The 8,782-nt window shown below is 38.7% G+C and overlaps 1 pseudogene; it reads right to left on the bottom strand.

Moving 5' to 3' along the window:
• Positions 1-647: 647 nt before the first annotated feature.
• Positions 648-8,782, bottom strand: part of LOC107562275 (RNA-binding protein with multiple splicing-like) — a 10,815-nt pseudogene continuing 2,680 nt past the window's right edge.

The raw sequence follows: 8,782 nt of genomic DNA on the forward strand, positions 1-8,782 counted from the left end.
CTCACAGAAAGCAATATTTTTGCAGAGCGTGAACTATTACAAACAGCTTTTCACTTTTCAAGATGTTAACTGATGAACTGGAGTGCTGTGGATTGTGACTTTTTGGACTCATTCTGACAGCACCCATTCACTGCAGAGGATCCATTAGTGAATAAGGGAAGGAATGCTAGATTTACCCAATTCTCTTCCCTCGAGAGAATTTTTTGATATATATATATATATATATATATTTTCAGAAAAAAATAATTAACCGAGGTGAATTAGAAGAAACCACTCGGAACACTCAAGCTCCTCAGATTTCCTTTTATTCTCCAGTTTCATATTCTGAAAAAGAACAATCAGCATTTTCACTTTTTTTAAATATTATAATACAGCAATCTCATGTTAGCAGTCCGTTTAAACTCTCAGTACTGCCACAGTCTGGAAACTTCAGTATGTAACAGCAAAAAAAAAAAAAAAAAAAAAAAAAAAAAAAAATCGAAAATCAAGATTGCACTTATTTACTTCAAACAGGTTATAAACTGAATTAACAACCAACTAAAACACCAAAAACAACAAGGGAACACTAAACTGCTCATACATATTACTTATTTAATTGCACAAAACAAATGCATAAATATTCATTACACAAATGTACAAAAATACTAGTACATTTCTTCTTTTTTTTTTGTTCAAATATTCTCCAAGCAGACACAGATAGTGGAGGTTTGGTGATTTCAGGGCACAGGAAGATACATCGAAGGTCTGGAGGAGACAAGAACTCAAATCTGCTCTGTTCACGTCAAGATCACAAACAAACAAATACCCAGTGCATATGTCATCAGTTCTTAAAAATAGAAAACAAAAGTACACAGAGACTGGACTTTATAAAAAGAAAAAAAACCTTCAGGTCTCCATCTCTCACACAATGAAAGAAACTGCAAGAACAAGAGACTGAAAAAAATTCTGGGTTAGCTGGGACGGAATAGAAAAAAAAAAGTTTGAATTCTAAAACTCATGCCTTATTGCATGCAGAATGACGACCTCAAAAACATACATCTACCAGAGCAGCTAGACATGTTGAACGATTGGCTCGTCAAGCGTGGCTTTTGAAATGGAGACAGTACCGTGAGGTTTGTCAGAGTCCTCAGCATCTCAGAGTGCTTTGTAGAAGACTTCCTCCAGGAAAACAATCCTTCATGCTTAGATTGTCCATTAAATAAACCTGATTAAATTAAATGCGGAGCCCAGTTGTCCTTCATTTAAACAGGAGGGAGAAACAAAAACAAAACGTCTGGTACGGAACGGCATCTGTGGAAACGAGAACAGCCCATCAGCTTAGTCATCTACGATCAGAGACTAGTGATCATATGCAGGAGGTGAAGAGAGCGATACTCACTGATTATTTAACAGAACTGCCGTGACTTCCACCCCGGTTGAGAACTTTCAGAGGGAGAAGGGTACCAGCGCATCTACAGACAAGAAATTACAACGAGATGTTTGATATTTCAAACGCTTCTCCTTGACCAACATGACACGTAAATGGACAACTAGTAATAAAATCATTTTAATTTACAGTAATTTAATAGAACATGTATATAAAACACTGCATTACTATTTATTTGCATAGTTTTATATAAAGAAATTTACATTAAGTTTATATTCTATATTGTAATTAAACTACCTTTAGTTTTATATACACATACATATACACATAAAAAAACACTACTACTTTAATGTTGCATATATTTTTACATAAAGGGGAAAAATCTAAATAAATTATATTCTATAATATAAGCCTAATCATATATGCTTTTAAAATTTATGAATTATTTGACAGTTTCTTATCAAATACTCCTTGTTTTCTATTAAACTACGTTATATTTCTAAATACATTTATATTCTGTATAAAACCCAAAACAAACACATGCATGAGCTTAACATTCAGAACAATTTAAAATCTCCCAAAAGAACTACATGGCAAACTAAAACTTCTTTACTGAACCAAAGTTGCTGCCAAGAGCCATTTAAGAACCACTCGAAACCTTTCAGATGGTGTAAAGTCTTAAAACTGTAGAGGGCAAGAACACAAACAAAACAGCAATTTCTACAACACGCTCCGTAGTCAAGAAGTTTAAGCTTGATGCGCTAATGACCTGATGCAAGCTTGAACTCAGTGACTGAGCACGAAACTCTTATCAGTGCATCTATAAACATCTTTCAGCAAGATGACATTAACTCCTTTCCCGTCCTGCCCAAAACACCCACTTCCCCAGCCAAGGGCAAGAGAACGACAACAATCAGCCTGGCAACAATCAGCCTGGCATGTCCGTTTCAGCCCTTCCGAGCTTCCCACGTTCTTTACGAGGCATCGGGAGGTTTGAAGGCACAGCTGACCAGCCGCACACAGACACCGAGCACAGGCCGTCACACTCGCTGCAGCTGTAATCTCCCTTCCCTCTGCAGGTGTGTGTTGGAAAGGTCTGGAGAGGGTGGAGTGCTCCGTTCTTCCAGCAGTCTTACAGTTATGTCATCCCGGCTACATGCAAACATGCCAAAAAGGAATCCCACTTCTATTTTCCTTTGAGCTAAAAATCACAGGACGGATATATGGCTCTTTTGGGAGATTTAAACCGTTTTTGAGTTCGTTTGTTTAGGAGTTTTATACAGAATAAGGATTAATATATATATATATATATATATATAAAAAGCTTATACAGTTTTGCGCAATGTTTATATAATATAGAAAGTTATACTTAGAGTATATACACACAAAAAATGCATTTTGTAAAACACAAAAGGATCACTGAACTCTCTGAAGACCCTCAGAGTGGCATTGGGCAAAGAAGGTGTTAGCATTAGCACACTCGCTCTCTCACCCAGAGGATGAAACCCTTTACAACCCCTTTGAGATCCTGACAAAACATCCTACACTTTAGCCAGTTATTCCAAACATGATCGGAAAACGTTTTGTTGGGATAAAAGGTCTTAAACACTAAAAATGACTATTACATTTGTCCCGTTCTCTTGCCCTTAAACTGCAAACAAGCTCAATTTACAGCTTGAGGAACCTGTGAACATACAGTACGGCTCAAGAGACTGAAGTCAAACCTCTTCATCCATGACCTTTAGCTCTCACTGGGTTTCCATGACAACCACAAAGTCTAGCCATCCAATCAATAAACTTGATCAGTCAGCACAGTCTTCAAAACCAAAATCACATTTCATTAAACTGAAGCGAACAAAGCAAGATTGACAATAAACCGTGACATTATTGCCCGAGGAGCACAAAGCACTTTAATATTAATTTTTACCCGTTTAAACCTACATGGCAAAGTGTTTGTGGGGGAGAATTTTATCATGTGCAGCTTTTAATGGATCATAAAAACGCTCAAATGCACACTTTTTTTTTGGGCTAAACTTTAACCGGCACCTCCCTGGGCACAGATTCACTCAACGACTCGGTCATAATCCAACCTCTGAGATGCAATTAAAACCAGCTTTTCTCTGATGTGATCTCTTAGCAACACTAGCAGGCCAAGGAATGCTGTTCTGAAGGATTGTGGGTAATCAGACCAGTCATATTCAGAGCAGACCCCTGACACTTCCTCAGATTTAGTTGCATCATGTTGACCCAGGGTCAGTTTCCACCAGAGCGGGAGTCAGGGGCATTATGGGAAAGGTTAGCAGACTGAACTACAAGCCACTGAAATGAAGGCTAACGTTATTTGTAGAATTGTGCCGTACACAGCTTACTGTGTAGAATTGTGCATCGAATAATGCAATTCAAATTCAAGCAACTAAATTTAAAGTAAATAATTTTTCATATTTTAAATGCGTTATAAAGAAATTCAACAGATTAAACTAAACATCTAAAATTACAAAATCAAAATAAAAAAATAAGTATTTATATAGACATTTTGAATCTTTTAATTGTGCCTTTGTTTGTATGCATGCATGCAATGTCGCGGAAGTCGTGGTTAGAGAGTCGGACTCGTAACCCAAAGGTTGCGGGTTCGAGTCTCGTACCGGCAGGGAAAAAATAAAAGTATTTATATAGACTTTTTTAATCTTTTAATTTTGCCTTTGTTTGTATGCATGCATGCAATGTCGCGGAAGTCGTGGTTAGAGAGACGGACTCGGCAGGGATTGTAGGTGGGGGGAGTGAATGTACAGTGCCCTCTCCCACCTTCAATACCACGACTGAGGTGCTCTTGAGCAAGGCACCAAACCCCCAACTGCTCCCCGGCACCGCAGCAAAAAAAATGGCTGCCCACTGCTCCGGGTGTGTGTGGGTGTTCACTGCTGTGTGTGTGTTCACTGCTGTGTGTGTGTGTGTGTCACATGTACGCATGCATAAAGTTAAAGGCAAAAAGATCAATTTAAAAAAAAAAAAAGTGATACAAAAAAACAACAATTTATACACATTTAAAACGTACAAAAAGAAAGCAAGAGAATATACACAAAGCCAAATTTAAAAAGATTCACATTCACATGTACGCATGCATAAAAAGTTAAAGGCAAAAAGATCAATTTAAAAAAAAAAAAAAGTGATACAAAAAAACAACAATTTATACACATTTAAAACGTACAAAAAGAAAGCAAGAGAATATACACAAAGCCAAATTTAAAAAGAAAAAGTTCTCACCATTTATGTTCATATGGAGTTATGAAGTGTTGGGACACATTTAGAACTATGAACATAACAAATTCGCAAGCACAGTATGCTGGATACTGAGTACCACTTCCTATACAAACTACCAGAAGTACCGTTCAACAAGCTTTGGCGACGTCACAGACAAACGCAGTCAAAAGCAGAGAGAGTGATGAGTGAAGGAAGAGGAAACACACCGGTTGGTCCCTCACCTGGGCATGCAGGGCGGCGGCGGCAGCAGCAGCGGCGGGGTAGGTGAAGGCGGCGTGAGGCAGGCCTGGGGTCAGTTCAGTGGTGTAGAGAGGATACGGAGCCCACGCCTCAGGAGACGCAGGGATCAGTGCTGCCCCCGTCAGGTCATCTACAGAATCACATCTGAGAGTCACTTACGGAACCAAATGCTAGGAAACCGAATCACAACTTGCAGCAAGTCGATAATTTCATAGCGCTTTATACAATAGAGATTGTTTCAAAGCAGCTTCACAGTAATAAACAGGAAAGTAACACTCAATGAGAAACTTATTCAAATATGAGACAAATCCAAGTTGTGCTATAAAGCAGAAAAAGACAATCGTGTCATTACTCCGCTCAAGTCAGTTCAGTGTGGGATCAGATCAATAAATGTGTAGTTTATCAATGCAGCAATAAGCAGCTGGAAACTGTCATTATTCAGATCAATTCAATGTGGATTCAATTCAGTTCAATAACAGTATTAAAACTTAAATTTATTCTGCTATAAAGCAGCTACAAAAACTGAAATGAGCCTAATAATGACACTAGTGTAAGTTGTGTTCTCATCTGAGGGTCAGTGTCATCAAATTAATAATGACTGAATATTAAGTGTATTTTAACCACCAACTAAGCAACCCAAGAGGAAACCGCATCCAATTGTCGTCATTAAGTTAAAACAACTGTTCAGCAAGGATGCAGTGAAATGATCAAGTACCAGTTAAACATTTATAATGTAAAAAAAATGTTATATACATACACGCATACATGCTAATATTTCCACAAAATATGAAGTGCTGTTACACTGAACAATGGAGTAACTGCTGCTGAAAATTCAGCTTTGCGTCACAGGAATAAAAATCACATTTAAACTGAAAAATGTGAAACTGGAATAATATTCCTCAATATTACCGTTTTTACTGTATTTGATCAAATAAGTGCATACTTAGTGAACAGACAGACATTAATTATATACATATGCACATACTATACACACCCACCCATACATCTTACAAACACCAAATATCTCAGATTTACAAAAGCTATATTCATACAATGGGAATAATAAAAGCATTCAAAATGACATCTGTGTGCGTTTATATGACAATGCATTAGAAATCGGAACACCTTTCCATTTGCGTTGTGTACGGATGACAACGTTGTGAAAATCCGTTCACATAGATCCACGAAAACGACTAAACGCTGCATTATACATGCCAGGCCAGTAGTTGGTGATTTATAAAAGAAACACTACGCGTCTGCACACATACCAACAGAATGAACACACAATACACATGCCACCGTTTTCACAAATTTTCACTTTTTTTTTTTTTTTAAGTTTACAAGGAGACAATAACAGTACGGTCTTCAAAAACTTGCAATTTGAAACCGGTTCCCACCCCAAACACTCAACCAGAGTCCAACTCAAACTAGATCCTCACTAACTTTAACAAAAAACTACTCAAGACTGATGTGTTCTGACAGGGAGCGTTAGAAAATTGCCTTGTAAGGTCTTAAGCCAGTAAAATACACCAAGCAGCAGGAAATGCCTCTACAAGAGGTCAGAGGTGACATCTACACTCAAGAGCATAGAAACTAGTGTAGAAATTCACTAAAAGTAAGACTTTATATAGAATAAGACTTCTATATAGACTGCTTCCTTCACTCAATTTCCTGCAACTGCTGAAATATCTACTCATTTTAAATGAAAAGACTAAATTAAATACAAAGATAAAAGCATGCATGACGTATTAGTATTATTAAAACTCAATTTAAATAGAATTCCATTTAAACAAATTTAAAATCAAATAGTAGCACCATTTGGGTCTCCAATTAAAATTAAGTTCTAATTTAAAATAACGCCTCCGTTAGAAATCAGAGATGACCAACACTGGAAACAAACACTGAAGAAAAAAAATTACAGTTTTGAAGAAAAAACAATGCAGTCTATGCAAGTTAATATGTTTGGGAATATTTAAGAAAAAAACAGAACCCAAAAATAGCAATACTTTCGACCCACATTCAAAATTAAATAAATTAAAAGCACTAAAAGTAGTTTTAAATTTAATTTTTTAATAACATTATCTCTAGCAGACCCACGTCCAGTACGTCACCGTCTTTAACGAAACCAGGAAAACTTCAGAAGAACACCCACTGAAATATGTGCTTGTTAAATCGGTCTTTAAACTCTATCCACACAATTACACGAGAGTGTCTCATCAGGTGAGTCTCAGATTTCAATGCCAACTTTAAGATTAATCATCAACAGACTCCGCATTCCTCTCAAACTTTTCCACAGCAAACGCTTCTCCTCAAACCACCGAAACGAGCTTTTAAGCGTCTAGTCAAACGCCAGAAGAGTTCCCCACAGTCTTCCGCCGACACAGACTAGAACTTCACTAAATGAAGTTTATGTTTACCAAAAGAGTTTATTTCTCTTACCTCCTCCTCTAATGAAACACTGGTGCTCGTCTCTGAGTCTGACTTCAGACTCATTGTGTAACTTTAACGCTTCTTTGTGCCAGAAAAATAAAAAATCGGTTTCCCTGTCGGTGATTTTGTCCCTGGTGTGCGTTAAAGTTGCAGAAGAGAATCTGGTGTCGTTTGTGCCCAGTGAAGCCGTGAGTTAAAGCCACAATCCGAAAGTAAAGGTGAGAGGTGCTCTGTGAGGGTGACAGAAGGGAAAGGAGGTGATTTTTGGAGTTGTGTCCCCCCTCGCTCACATCAAGCTCGTTTGAGTTGAAGTGGAAAGAAAGGAGGAAAGAGGAACCGTGGGTAGACTTAAAGCTGAAGTTGTGCGTCTGCTCTGCTCTTCTGTCCTGTTAGCGGATCAATCATGTTAAGTGCTGGCACCCGAGCTTCAGATGGGACTCAGCTGCGCGAGGCCCGGCCCACTTTACCACCATCATCACCATGTCTAACCCCTCCTTTACATCCATGCCTGCCTCTCTCTCAAACTTTTCCACAGCAAACGCTTCTCCTCAAACCACCGAAACGAGCTTTTAAGCGTCTAGTCAAACGCCAGAAGAGTTCCCCACAGTCTTCCGCCGACACAGACTAGAACTTCACTAAATGAAGTTTATGTTTACCAAAAGAGTTTATTTCTCTTACCTCCTCCTCTAATGAAACACTGGTGCTCGTCTCTGAGTCTGACTTCAGACTCATTGTGTAACTTTAACGCTTCTTTGTGCCAGAAAAATAAAAAATCGGTTTCCCTGTCGGTGATTTTGTCCCTGGTGTGCGTTAAAGTTGCAGAAGAGAATCTGGTGTCGTTTGTGCCCAGTGAAGCCGTGAGTTAAAGCCACAATCCGAAAGTAAAGGTGAGAGGTGCTCTGTGAGGGTGACAGAAGGGAAAGGAGGTGATTTTTGGAGTTGTGTCCCCCCTCGCTCACATCAAGCTCGTTTGAGTTGAAGTGGAAAGAAAGGAGGAAAGAGGAACCGTGGGTAGACTTAAAGCTGAAGTTGTGCGTCTGCTCTGCTCTTCTGTCCTGTTAGCGGATCAATCATGTTAAGTGCTGGCACCCGAGCTTCAGATGGGACTCAGCTGCGCGAGGCCCGGCCCACTTTACCACCATCATCACCATGTCTAACCCCTCCTTTACATCCATGCCTGCCTCTATATCTAACCCTGCCTACTATAATGGCTGTGTCCGAAACCAAGGAGGTCTATAATAATTACATAGATGCCATGTGACTATGCACTCTGGAGCCGCAGGAAAATGACTTTAGTCCCAGAAAAACGGCCCCAAACCCTTCACTGGCGACTATCATCAACAGCCAGTTTCTTGCTTTTAAGAGCTTCTAAATATCGGTTACAATATAATGGAATGTTTAAATAGTTATTGCAAAAAATATTCAGTATGAAAATGGCTGTTTTTAAAAGAAGAGAGCATTGGAGAACGGTGCTTTTCACATTTTTGT

The sequence above is a fragment of the Sinocyclocheilus grahami genome, unplaced genomic scaffold (assembly GCF_001515645.1).
Source record: "Sinocyclocheilus grahami isolate Dianchi unplaced genomic scaffold, SAMN03320097.WGS_v1.1 scaffold816.1, whole genome shotgun sequence".
Lineage (NCBI taxonomy): Eukaryota > Metazoa > Chordata > Actinopteri > Cypriniformes > Cyprinidae > Sinocyclocheilus > Sinocyclocheilus grahami.